At 38.7% G+C, this 13,928-nt stretch overlaps 1 protein-coding gene across 2 annotated transcripts in view; it reads left to right on the forward strand.

The window, feature by feature from the left end:
* The first annotated feature begins 432 nt into the window (after window positions 1–432).
* Window positions 433–13,928, forward strand: part of ZNF518A (zinc finger protein 518A) — a 46,783-nt gene continuing 33,287 nt past the window's right edge. The window contains exon 1 of one of the 2 annotated variants that reach the window (XM_081104367.1): window positions 433–528. The gene's annotated coding sequence lies outside the window, so the exon portion shown is untranslated. The remainder of the gene's footprint in view (window positions 529–13,928) is intronic. The other variant, XM_081104366.1, reaches the window with a different exon arrangement.

Raw genomic sequence — 13,928 nt, forward strand, 5'->3', positions numbered from 1 at the left:
ACTTAGTGGGGCGTCCCTTCCCGGGATACTCGGCCCCACCTCTCGGTCCCAGCTGCCCGCCCCTTCCTCCTAAGCCAGCTATGGAAAGCCCGACCACTTCCGGGGCTGAGGGGAGTGACCGGAACAAAAGCCTGCACACCAAGAAGGTCCGGGTAGGAAGCGAGCCCCACCCTGCCAAGAGGAGCCACTGCTTAAGGAACACTTGGCGGCAAGTGAACAGGAAGCGAGGGGTCGCGGTCCTAGGACCCTGTAGGGCACCTTGATGCCCGGCAGTCTCGTCTTTTGTCCTTTGGAGAGGCCTCCTTGAAGCCCCCAATTCGGAGGGCTTTCCGGGCAAGTCGTGGCTCTGTCTTCGTTGCTTCCCCTCACTGATGGCAGCCATGATAATTGCATCCGGGTATTAGAGAAGCCGCGACCGGTTCTCCCGGAAGTGACGCGAGCGCGGAGGGACCCGCAGGTCGGCCGAGGGAGACTGGAGGGAAGGCGCTCCCGGAAGCAGGGCCGGTAGGGTCGCTGGCGGTGGCTGGGGTAGGTCGGGGTTCGCTGACAACCAACTCTTTGTAATACGTGTTTACATGCCAGGCATTGTGCTTAACACAAACACTGCCATTGCCGTTTAGTCCCTTATTCACAACAGTCCCAGGAAGGAGACATTTTCCACCTTCCAAACGGAGAAACAGGTTCAGACAGAGCCTGTGATTTGTCTAAGAGTGTATAATACTTGGAACTGGTCCAACCCCGTCGGTCGGGCTGCAGAACCTGTGCTTTCAGCCTCCTCTGTGGTGCTTCCACTTGGAAAAACCCAAACCCCTGGTGCCACTGCTGCAAGGGCGGTTCACCTTCCGCCCAGCATCCCGCTGCCCAGGGAGAGGGGCCCGGCCAGAGCCACGGTGCCCTTTACGTCGGACACAAGACCCAACTTTGGGCCTGAGTCGCTCCCTAGCATGACGACGGGAATTTCACTCGGTCTCCCGCCCTGGACTCCGCACATGCAGGACGCAGGGCTCTCTCATTGCAGCGCAGCTTAGCCAAGGAGCCTGGCACTGGCTGTTGCGCGCCAACTCCTGTTAGAGACACTTGTAAATTCAGGACTGTGCAGACAACTCGAGGCTGTCACCGTCATACAGTAGTCTTTGGCCTTAACTAAGGACTGACTTATCTTGGACTTTATACCAAATCAGTTGTTTCTTCTGGTTTCCATTTCTTCAGAATATGACTGAGAACCAATTCTTTAATCATAGGTCTACATTAACCAGCCCTCAAATAACGTGTGAGTGTAGCTGCTAAGCTCATAGTTTTGTAAAAACAAATTATGCATAGAAAAAAGCACTAACAAATACATCAAAATTAACTGATAATATTTAAAGAGGGACCACTTAATATTTTTATTTCTATTTCCATATCTGCTATATTTTTAATATAATATTAAAGATGATAAAACATTCTTAATTGCCTGCCATTAAGAGAAAGGCATGTTGTCACATTTTGACAAATGGCAGTTGTTGGTACAACTTACATAGAGGAATCCTGTTTGGAAAGCATTGGGTTTTTTGTTGGTTTCAAATTTCTGGAAGAGAAGTTGGCAAGTAGAGTTTAGGGTCAACAATCCTCATAGGAACAATGAAACAAATGAGTAAAATTTGCTGTTTTTCATACACTTTTGTATACAAATATATGACAATCAAAAGTTTTTCTTCTAAAAAAAGGGGAGGGGGAGGATTTGGGGCACTTGAAATTCAGGAGAACAAGTACAGAGAGCTATTTTTACTTCTTTGGGTTATAGCTTTAAGCACCTGATTCAAAATAACATCTTCATTCTCTATTCTATCCCTATATTTATGGTGCTGTTTATATTTATGATATTTGACATTTTAAAAAGTGACAAAGTATTGGTTAAGCAGAAAATACATCTTCTTACATCATTCTTACAGAGATAGGAACCCAAGTAGTTGTAGATTAGTACATTAAGAGTGAAATGTAATTATTTCTTGGCCTTTTGGCTAAGATCAAATGTAAAAATAAAATGCTGTTAAAAGAAATAAAGAATTGGATGACTATGTTCACAGAATTGGATACCCATCACATCTACTCAAATCCCTCAAGAAGGCATAGTTGCTTTTTTAATTATGTGAGGCCTTTAGTAGTTGGAATGAGGACCAGTTGTGAGCAAGGAGTAGTGGTTCCAAAATAAGTTATTTAAACTGATATAAATTTATTTTTTCTTTCAAGAAATCTGGAAGAATTCAGTTTGGGATTGGTGTGGCTCAGGCCTCTGCTATATCATTGCCCCACTATGTGTTGCTTCTATTTTCCAAAGTCACTTTATGGTTTAAGATGGTTACAAGAGTGCTATGTATTCCAGTGAACAGGAAAAATGAAAGGATTCAAAGAATAGAATACCTCTTCCATTTAAGGACATTTCCAAAGGCTGTACACAAATTTTTGCAAGAGAGGTTGGGAAAGATAGTTGTTTGTTTGGTTTTTTTCCTAGTAAGCTAGTACCCAGCTAAAATATTTGAGATTTTATTACTCTAGAACAGAAGAAAATTGGCCCATGAGCCAGCCAACTATTTTTAAAAATAACATTTTTTTTGAATACAGCCCTGTCCATTTTACCTATTTCTATGGCTACATGTTTTCTTTAAAAACTCTTTATTGACATATAATTCACATGTCATACAATTCACTCATTTAAAGCATACAATTCAGTGGCTTTTAGTATATTCAAAGACTCATGCACCACAATCAGTTTAGAACATTTTCCTTGCCATTAAAAGAAACCCCAAGCCCCTTAGCTGTTGTCCTTGAACCCTCCATGTCCCCCCACATCCGAGACCTAGGCAACCACTAATCTACTTTCTGTCTCTATAGATTTGCCTATTTTAGACTTTTCATATAAATAGAATCATACAATATGTGGTCCTTTGAGGCTCCTTTCACTTGGCATAATGTTTTCAAGGCTCATTTTAGTTGTAGCATATATTAGCATGGCCAAATAATATTCCATTGTAAGAATATACCGCATATTGTTTGTCCCTTCATCAGTTGATGGAGATTTGGGTTGTTTCCATTTTTTGGCTATTGTGAATAATGCTTCTATAAACATTTGCCTACAAGTTTCTGTGTGGATATATGTTTTCATTTTTGGGGGGAGGGGTATCTTGGAGTGAAATTGCTAAGTCATGTGGTAACCCTGTGTTTAACCATTTGAGAGATTGCTGAACCCCTTCTTCACCCTATTTGTTAACCTACATTAGACTGGAACACGAGAAAACAATAATCCTTTATTTAAGACACTGAAATAAAGCAAACAAGCCAGCAATCTACTCTGATTAATACATGAGCAGTGTTAAAATATTGCCTTATGGATTTTGATGGGACTGATTTGGGCAAAAATATCCACCATTTAAAGAGAGAAATGTAATTATGATCTCACTCATTCATGGATAATAGAGACCATTATAAACTTTTGAACAATAATAGATACAGAGGCAGAGCTGCCTCAAACAGATTGTCAAACTGCAGCGGGAAGGCCGGGGAGGGTTGGGAGGCAGGAGGGAGGGGGGTAAGAGATCAACCAAAGGACTTGTATGCATGCATATAAGCATAACCAATGGACATAAGACACTGAGGGATAGGGGAGGCTAGGGGACTGTCAAGGGCGGGGGGGGGGAAAAAAAGGACACATACGTAATACCCTTTGTAATACTTTAAGCAAAAAAAAAAAAAAAAAAAAGGCAAAAAAAAAAAGTAAAAAAAAAAAAAGAGAGAGAAATGTAATTAAGATTTAATCAAGGACCAACCAAGGTGGCTCAGTGGTTGAGCACCGACCTATGTGTGTAGGGGGGTGGAGGGTGGGCGGTGAAGGATGTAGAAAAGACAGACAAAGAGAATAAGCTGGGTTCAGCCGTGGGCAAACTACGTCCCGTGGGCCGGAGGAGCTGAAAGAGCGGAGGGTTCTCTTGCTCTCCCCTCCGCTCCTTCACCAGCAGCAGTGTTAACATGTATTAGTTCACACAAACACTCCATCCATGCTTTTGTTTCGGCCCTCCGGTCCAGTTTAAGAACCCATTGTGGCCCTCGAGTCAAAAAGTTTGCCCACCCCTGGAGGTGGATCTCCTGTGCCTGGCTAAGGCCACAGAGAGAGATCCAGACAGAAAGCTGAGCCTTTATTTTATAGCCAGAGGTAAACAGGGTAGTGGTCACCATAGTTACAGTGTTCTTGTGAGTTTCACTTGTTTTGGCAGCACTTGCTGCACCTCCCACAGCCCATTAGCTACCCAGATAAGATCTAGTGAGAGTCATAAGGTCAAGCCTAATTATGCTAAGAGGGCTGTGCCCTCTAAGCTGGGACTTGTTTGTGGCTTTGCCACCAGGTCAGCCCGAGGCTTAACCCTATAGCTGCTCCCTACATATGAACCAGGAGGTCATGGTTCAGTTAGTTCCCCGTCAGGGCACACGCCCAGGTTGCAGGCTCCATCCCCAGTGTGGGGCGTGCAGGAAACATCAATGATTCTCTCTCATCATTGATGTTTCTCTTATTCCCTCTCCTTTCCTGAAATAAATAAATTATATTTTAAAAATGATTTAACCAAGGTTTGAGAAAAGATATACTACAGCTATTGGCAGTATTCTTTATTCAGAATACATACTAGTTACAAATCAAGTTTGTAGAAGGCTTCTCAACAATGCTCAAAGATGATCTATTACCTACAGATTGTGTGAACATAAAGATATGGATGATCTAGAACACAGATTCTGTTTCCCTGAAGACAGTGTAAAAGTTTTCACGGTGTATGTTTGCTACTGGAATCTTGCTTCATTTACATTATTCTAAATGTATTCTCTTGAGGCAAGAGAACTTGGAATACCATCTTGCCACATGTGGTTCTTTACAAACTATCTCCCTTACGACTTCCTGCTTCATTTAGGACAAACTCCTGGTAAGTGTGCAGGCTCTTTGAATGGTTCTAATAAGGCGTTGATGTGGCTGAAGGGGACAGCGCTATACTTGGGTAGCAGAAGCATATCAGTGAGGTAGAGTGAAGCTGACATGCAAAGAGAAGCTAAGATAAAAGGCTCATGGAAGGAGATCTGAAAATTTTGGTATGTCTGTTTCTGGGAGTTTCTGAGACCCACTATCATTCCTGTCCTTTCAGTAGTCGTTTCCTTTTTGTTAAAAATCTGCCATATCTTAGTATTTTTCAAATAAATTAATATTTTTCAGACTAATTTGCTTGAAACTAAAAGACTCAAGCATACATGACTTACAAAAACACAAAAAATTATTAAGCAAGAAATGGGCAGGTTTTCCCTTCATTATACTGAGTTAAGTAGTCTTAACAATTTGCTTAATATCTTCCCATGTTTTTTATAGATATGTTACACATATGAAATCATATCACCTTATACTGTACTCCCATTTACATTTCACTGTTTTACTAAGCAATGTGTTGTGGAATTCTTTTTATATTAATACATATAAAATGTACTTCATATTTTTAGTAGGTACATAATATTCTATTATATGGTTGTGCCCAATTTATTTAACTAATTTTCTGTTGGTGGATATATGAAAGATGTTCCCAATTTCATGGTATTACAAAACAAAGATAAAATTCTTGTGTTAATTCAGCAAAAATTATTATTCCCATACTATGTGCCAGGCATTTTTCTAGGCAGAGTAATTTCTTAAGTGTTTATTTTGGGGGAGGGGAAGAAATAAGCAAGAAAATAAATACATGTGAACTAAATAATTTCACCTAGTGGTAAGTTCTGTGAAGATAACAAAACAAAGATTTGATAAAGAGTGAAAAGTGTAGATGTAGAATTTCTTTCGATGGGGCATCTGAGCAACTATCCATTTTTGCCTTCTATTATAATAGAAGTCTCAAATTTAGTGGGGCAAAGGGCTGCCAGGAATAAAGATTCAGTCCTTTGCAGTTAGGTCATGTGACTTAGTTCTAGTTAATGAGACATGAGCAGAAGAGATGTATGCAAACCTAAAATCATACCTTTAAAAGGAAGAGTTGTGCCTTTTCCTTCTCCCTCTCCCTTCCTTACTGACTGGAATCAAGATACAGTGGTGCATCACTTTTGGCCATAAGTAAGGGTAGCAAACTAGAAATGACTGAGCAACGAAACAGAGCTTGGTTCCCTGACACTGTAAGTCTCCATACAAATCCTACATTGCTTAAACCTAGATTGTTACATGAGAGAGAAATGCTATCAACTATAGGCTCCTATATTTGTGGCTCTCTATAACAGTAGCTGAACTTATAATCTAATGAATACAACCTACTTCATAAATTTGTAGTAAATATTAAATGAGATAATGTATGTAAGAGTACCTAGTTGAGGGATGTAAGAAATGTGTACTGAAGTAACTTACCTTAAAGTCTCAAAACAAGCATGGCAAATTTTAAAATTTAATTCAGTTTCTTTTCTCCTTTCTTTGTGCATCTAATAAACACTTATTGAGCATCTACTATGTACTTGTCCCTACGTACAGAATGGGGAACATATATAATGATATATAGTAATAAAATACTCACAATGAAAAGTACAGGTGTTTACTCTCCAGATGTTGAGATGGAGGAATATGTCTGATGTTACTGGGTAGCAGTGAGTTGCAGCCAGAAGATAAGATACTCAGGTATCCAGATTGGCAACCCATCTTTACCCTACTGCCCTTTGTATAACACAGACCACAAACCTGAGCAACTTGTTTTCATCTCCTTGTCAAGAAGGTTGCACTGAGGACCAGCAGGAAATCACAACTGTAAAGATGAGTTCATAGTCATTTATCACTAGTCATTTAAGGATTGGAAACTCTGAAAGAAAGAAAACAGATAGGAAAATCCACACAATGAAACAACTTACAACTAATAAGTAAAGTTAATATTTTCAGATAAAAGGGGATTTAATACATAAAGCAAGAACAAATGGTTTTTCAATAATCATTAAAATTTTAGAAATGAAATATATAATTGTTGAAACTAAAACGTAAGTACATGGGCTGAAGAGCAGAGAAGACATAGTTGAATATTGGTGTGTTGATAACTAAGTTGGTATGTTGAGCAGCAGAAAGAGAATAAGAAGAAAGGTAACAATAGCTAATCTTATGTAGTGCTTACTATGTTCAAGGCATTGTCCTAAGCTCTTTTCAGATTTAAAACTCATATAATTCTCATAACAAGCTTGTCAAGAGTATGCTATTATTATTCATATTGTACTGATGAGAAATATAAGGCACAAAAAGGATTAATAACTCGCCCAAGGTCACACATCTAGTAAATAGGAGAGCCAGGATTTGAATTCAGGGTTTGGTTCCAGAGTCCATCTTTTAAACACTAGGCTATACTGGAATAATAGAATGTTTAAATGAAATATTGAGAGACAAAGGATCAATCCAGAAGCATTAGCATCCATGAAGAATTCCAGGAGGAGAGAATACAGAGATTGAGAAGAAATAACAAACAAAAGGCATGAATTCCTGCTGGCCAGGTAGCTTAGCTAGTTAGAGTATCATTCTGATCTGCCAAGGTTGTTGGTTTGTTCTTCGGTCAGGGCACATACAAGAAGTACCCAATGTATGCAAAAAATAAAATAAGTTGAACAATAAATATAAGTCTCAATCTCTCATATCAATAAAATGTTTTTTAAAAAGATAAGAATTCTTAAATTAGAAGTATCCTTCCTAGTAGGATAAATGAGACCTACTAAACATATAGTGAAGCTTGGGCAAATTGTAGTGACATTTTAGAACAACAAGGATGAAGAGACAATTCTAAGAAAGTAGATCTTAATTGTAACCACCTCACCCCAAAGTACTTCGTGAGGTGATAAATATGTTAACTTGTTTCATTGAGGTAAACATTTCACAATGCATACATATATCAAAACTAGAGGCCCCGTGCATGGATTTGTGCACTGGTGGGGTCCCTTGACCTGGCCTGTGGGGATCAGGCCAAAACCGGCAGTCTGACATCCCCTGAGGGGTCCTGGATTGTGAGAGGGTGCAGGCCAGGCTGAGGGACCCCACTGGTCCCTCTGAGATTCATCAGTCTGGTTTTTTAAAAATATTTTTATTGATTTTTTACAGAGAGGAAGGGAGAGGGATAGAGAGTTAGAAACATCGATGAGAGAGAAACATTGATCAGCTGCTTCCTGCATGCCCCCTACTGGGGATGTGCCCGCAACCAAGGTACATGCCCTTGACCGGAATCGAACCTGGGACCCTTCAGTCTGCAGGCCGACGCTCTAGCCACTAAGCCAAACCAGTTAGGGTTCATCAGTCTGTTCTCCCTGCCCTCTGAGATTCATCAGTCTGTTCCATGTTTCCATGCCTGTGGTTTCCATTCTTACATTGAGCCTCTGCCCTCTGGTGGTCAGTGCATGTCATAGCTACTGGCTGGTTGGCCAGTCGCTTAGGCTTTTATATCTATAGACTAGAGGCCCGTTGCAGGAAGATTCCTGCAAGAATAGGGCTTCCTAAGGCCGGAGCCCACCTCGGTGGGCTTCGCTCCCTTCTCCACTGCCTCGCTCCCTCCCTTCTCTGCCGCCTCAGCTCTCTCCCTTCTCCGCCCCTTTGCTCCCTCCCTTCTCCGCTGCCTTGCTCCCTCCCATCTCCGCTGCCTCGCTCCCTTCCTTCTCCACTGCCTCGGCTCCCTCCCTTCCCCGCCGCCTTAGCTCCCTCCTGTGTCCTCTGCTTCACCTCCCTCCCATGTCCATTGTCTCGCTCCCTCCCTTCTCTGCCACTTTGCTCCCTCCCATGTCTGCTGCCTCAGCTCCGCTCCCGTCTTTGCTACCTCCAGTTCATTCCCTTCTCCACCACTTGGTTCCCTTCTTCAGTGCTTGGCTTCCTTCTACACTGTCTTCAGTGTACCATGCTGTGAGGAAGCCCAAACTAGTTTACAAAGAGAGGCCAAACAGATCCATGTGAAAAGGAAGTGCACCTCCCAGCCAGCATCTACCACTAGACTTCTGGGTGAACAAATCATCAGATAATTTCAGTACTCAGCCTTTGAGTCTTCCAACTGAGATGACAAACATTATAAAACAGATAAGTCATCCCCTTTGTGTCCTGTTTGATTTTCTGACCCACAAAATCCATAAGCATAATAATTGATTGTTTTATAATATTAAGCTCTGAGGGTTCCCCTCTCCCCAGTCATAGAACCTGAAACAGATATCAATTTTGTAAGTAGTATACTGTACACAGAAGATTGAAGGGAAGTAAAAGCATGATAAGGTTTTTGTCATGTTTGGGAATGAAATGAATATGCACGTACCTGGGCTGTGTGTTTGATTCTTGGTCGGGGAGCATACAGGAAGCAATTAATCCATGTTCCTCTCTCCTTCTTCCTTGGTTTCTCTCTCAAATCAGTAAAAACATATCCTCAGGTGAGGATTAAAAAAGAAAATTTAAGAAAGTGTATGATAATTTAAGGATAATTATTAAGTGAAAAGATGCAGATTCAGTTTTTAAAAATTAACTTTATTTTGTTTATAAGAAACATCTGAAAATAATACTACAATGAAAGGTTGAAAGTGAAGAGATAGAAATAAATAGACCTGGAGACATAATCTAGCAAACATTATATCAGGCAAAAGACAATTTAAGTGAAATTATTAAGAATAACAAGACAATTTCATAATGATAAAAGTAAAAATCCATCATCAAATCATGAACTTCGCTTAGTCTAACTTGATAACTAAACATGCATATAGAAAAATGATATAATTAAGGGAATAAATTGGCAATTTCAAGCCACAGATGAAGATTTAAGATACTCTCCTTCAGGAAATGATGGCTTATACAGAAAAAAAGATTATAAAAATGTGTATCTAAACCTACATGTACATTTAAATACATATATGTAATACTTTGCATCCAAAATAGGAAATATATATATATATATATATATATATATATATATATGTATATTTAAAAATTGAATCAAGAAACACTAAAACAGTGTATCACGGCCAAGTTTAAATCAGAACTTTAACAGTGGTTGAACTAAAGTTTTATCAATATAACTCACAATGTTATATTGTTCACCCGGGGAGCTCCATGTGGCAGGGCTGGCTCAAAATTTGGGCTTAAATATCCTTTGGCCACCTTCGCCTCTAGGACTTTTTCTTGATCACTTGCCCTTTACACACCCCCTTCTCACCCAGCCCCTCCCCACCCCAAGTTATGTTCTATAGGGCAGCAGGCAGGAACATAGCACCCCAAAATAAAGGTCAGAACTGTGGGTGAGCTGACTGCAGTGGGAGCCCCAGAGACAACTGCTGGTTCTGACTACTGAGTGGAAAGAGGATCGGGAAGGAGTGGGCTGTGGATGTGTGAGGAGGCCTTTTTAGCAGAGAAGGGAGGGGAGGGGAGAGGCATTGGGCAGAGGGGAGAACTGGAGGAAGGCTGGTAAGATCCAAGGAAGGAGTTTGTACTCAAGGTTGGATTTCATCGGTCTATGGATTAAACTCATATTTTCTTTGCTTCCCCCAATGTTAACAAATCAAATGAACAGTATGACCATTTCAATGGTCAATGAATGAGGCAAAACTGATGATATTAAAAATGTATTTATTATTTAAAAAATAAATCTTTAGCAACCAAGATAAGAAATTCCTAAGTATCATAACTGATATCAATGAAAAGCCCATAAAAATATATTGATGACTAAATTTAGAAGCATTTTCTTCAAAGTTAGGACATGGTGTGAATATTTTCTATCACACCTCTGACTCAAGATTCTACTGGAGACTCTAGCCATGTTCAGATTGTCTTCATATGCATTTAAGATTGTTCCAGGTCTTTCTGAATTGGTAGTGTCTTTCTTTTTATTGCTAAATAATATTCTATTGCATGGATATACTACAGTTTGTTCATCAGTTTATTCACCCTTTGAAGGACATCTTGGTTGCTTCCAGTTTTGGGCAATTATATATGAATAACTGTGTGGACAAAACTTTTCAGTTCATTTGGGCAAATACACAGGAGGGCAACTCCTGGATCATATAGTAAGACCATGTTTAGCTTTGTAAAGAACTGCAAAACAATCTTCTAACTGGGCCGTACCATTTGCATTCCCACCAGCAAAAAGTGAGGGTTCTTGTTGCTCCACATCTTCTTCAGTCTTTGGTTTTTGTATTTCAGACATTCTAATAGGCGTGTAGTGGTATATCATTGTTTTAATTTGCATTTCCCTAAGGACATATGATGTTGAGAATCTTCTCAAATATGTATTTGCCATCTGTATATCATTTCTGGTGAGCTGTTTGTTCATTATTTTAGCTCCCTTTTTTAAGTAAGTTGTTTTCTGACTGTTGAGTTTTAAGACTTCTTTGTATATTTGAATAGAAGTCCTTTATTGAGATATTTTCTCTCAGAACATGGCCTCTTTTTTCATTATTTAAATAGTGCATTTCACAGAGCAGAAGTTTTAAATTTTAAAGAAGTCCAACTTACCAGTTTTTTCTTTCATGAGCCATGCTTTTGGTGTTGTATATAAGTCATTGTCAAACCCAATGTCACCTAGATTTTCTCCTGTGTTATCTTCTAGAATTTTTATATTTTTGCATTTTACACTTAGATCTATGATCCATTTTGATGTGAAAGGTGTAAGGTCTATGTCTAGATTCTTTTTTCATTCTTTTTTTTTCCCCATGTGGATATCCTTTTGTTCCAGCACTGTTTGTTGAAAGACTAACCTTTCTCCATTAAAATGCCTTTGCTCCTTTAGCAACGATCAGTTGCATGTATCTATGTGTACCTACTTTTGGGCTATTCTATTCCATTGACCTGTTTGTCTATTCTTTTACGAGTACAACACTGCTTCAAGTACGTGCCTTCATAGTAAGTCTTGAAGTCAAGTTTTGTCAATAGTCACATTATTTTCCTTTTCAGTATTTTGTCAACTACTTTAGGTTATTTGACTTGCCATGTAAACTTGAATTTGTTGATATCCACAAAGTAGCTTGCTGGAATTTTTATTGGATTGTATTAATCTATAGATCAGGTTGGGAATGTTTTCATAATGATGATTAAATCTTAAGATGTTTAGATATTTGAAAGACCAAACATCTTAATAATATTGCTGCTTCTTACCCATGAAGTGGGGCATCTCTCCATTTATTTAGACCCTCTTTGGTTTCTTTCCTTAGATTTTGCAGTTTTCCACATGTAGTGCATTTCATAGAGCAGAAATTTGAAATTTGAATGAAGTACAATTAATCAGTTTTTTCTTTCATGAATAATGCTTTTGATATTGTATTTAAAAATTGTCAAACTCAGTTTTGTTAGATTTATTCCTAAGTACTTCATTTTTGTGTGCTAATGTGAATAGCATTGTGTTTTTAATTTCAAATTTCAATTGTTCATTGCTAGAATATAGGAAAGCACCTCAATTTTGTATATTAATGTGGTACCCTGAAACCTTGCTATAATCTCTTATTAGTTTTAGGAGTCTTTTTGATGTGGTTTCTAATTCTCTTGGATTTGCTACCCAGACAATCATGTCATCTGCAATCAAAAGCAAGTTGTATTACTTCCTTCCCAATCTGTTTCCATTTAGTTTATTTTCAGAATGATGGTTAACAGAAGTGGTGAAAGGGGACACCCTTGCCTTATTCCTCATCTTAGCAGAAAGCATCTAGTTTATGAACATTAGGTATAATGTTAGCTACAGGTATTCTATAGATTTTTAAAAATCAGGTTTAGGAAGTTTCCCTCTATTTCTAGTTTGCTGAGAGTTTTTATTTTGAATGAGTATTTATTTTGGCAAATGCTTTTTCTGCATTTATTGATAGGATCATATGATTGATTGATTTTTTTTTTTTGGCTTGCTAACTCTACCACTCTCATATATTATTCTTGGAATAATTGTCTTTCTTTCTAAATTATGTTTTAAAGTTTCTTCAATGAAAGTTGATTGTGAACTTTTTCAGATTTTTGTCTTAAAAATGTCTTTACTTTGTTCTTGATGTTGAAAGATATTTCTGCTTAGTATATAATTATAGGTTATCAGTATATTTTTCAGTCTTTTATGGGAAATGTGCTATTGTGCCCTTGGAAAAATCATTACTTAATCTAATCATTGCTTTTAAAAATATATAATAAGCCTTTTCCCCCCCTGCATTTAAGGTTTCTTCCCGCCCCCCCCCCCCCTCCTTTTTCTTCCCTTCCTTCTCCTCTTCATCGTCTCTCTATATATCTTATTTTGGATTTTCTGGACTTTCTGAATATGAAGTTTGGTTTCTTTTTTTCAATTATAGAAATTTTTTAAATGGGTTTGGGGGGGCAGAGGGCTAGAGAGAGAGAGAAAAGTCAATTACTTGCCCCTTGCACTTACCCCAACCAGGGATCAAACCTGCAACCAGGGTATGTGCCCTGACCGGAATGAAACCTCCACCTTTTGGTGTATGGTATGATACTCCAACCAACTAAGTTACATCTGCCAGGGCCAATTATAGCCATGTCTAAGAGGTTGTTTCTTCAAGTATTGACTCTCTAGTATTTTCCCTATTTTTTTTCTTTCTGGAACTCTGATGAGATGTTCTGGAATTATTATTCTTTCTTGTACCTTAGTTCTTTTTCATTGTTTTTATCTCTTTGACTTTAAAGCTGCATTTAGTAAATATCTTCAGATCTGTCTTCCACTTTATCACTCCTTTATAAGATTTCAATATGTAGTTTAATGCAGTCCTTGAGTCTCAGTGTTCAATTACTATGTTTTTATTTTCTAGAAATTCTGACTGGTAGTTGGTAAATTTCTCTGATCAGTTTTGATAAACTCTTGATTTCTTTTTCCCTGAGGGAATTTGTCAACTTTTAGAAGAGAGCACAGAAAAGCCATATCTTAAAAGTAAGGACAAAAAAATAAACTTTAACAAAGCCTAAAACCCATCCTAGATACCATTAA

The sequence above is a fragment of the Myotis nattereri genome (genome assembly GCF_964212035.1).
Source record: "Myotis nattereri genome assembly, chromosome: 13".
Lineage (NCBI taxonomy): Eukaryota > Metazoa > Chordata > Mammalia > Chiroptera > Vespertilionidae > Myotis > Myotis nattereri.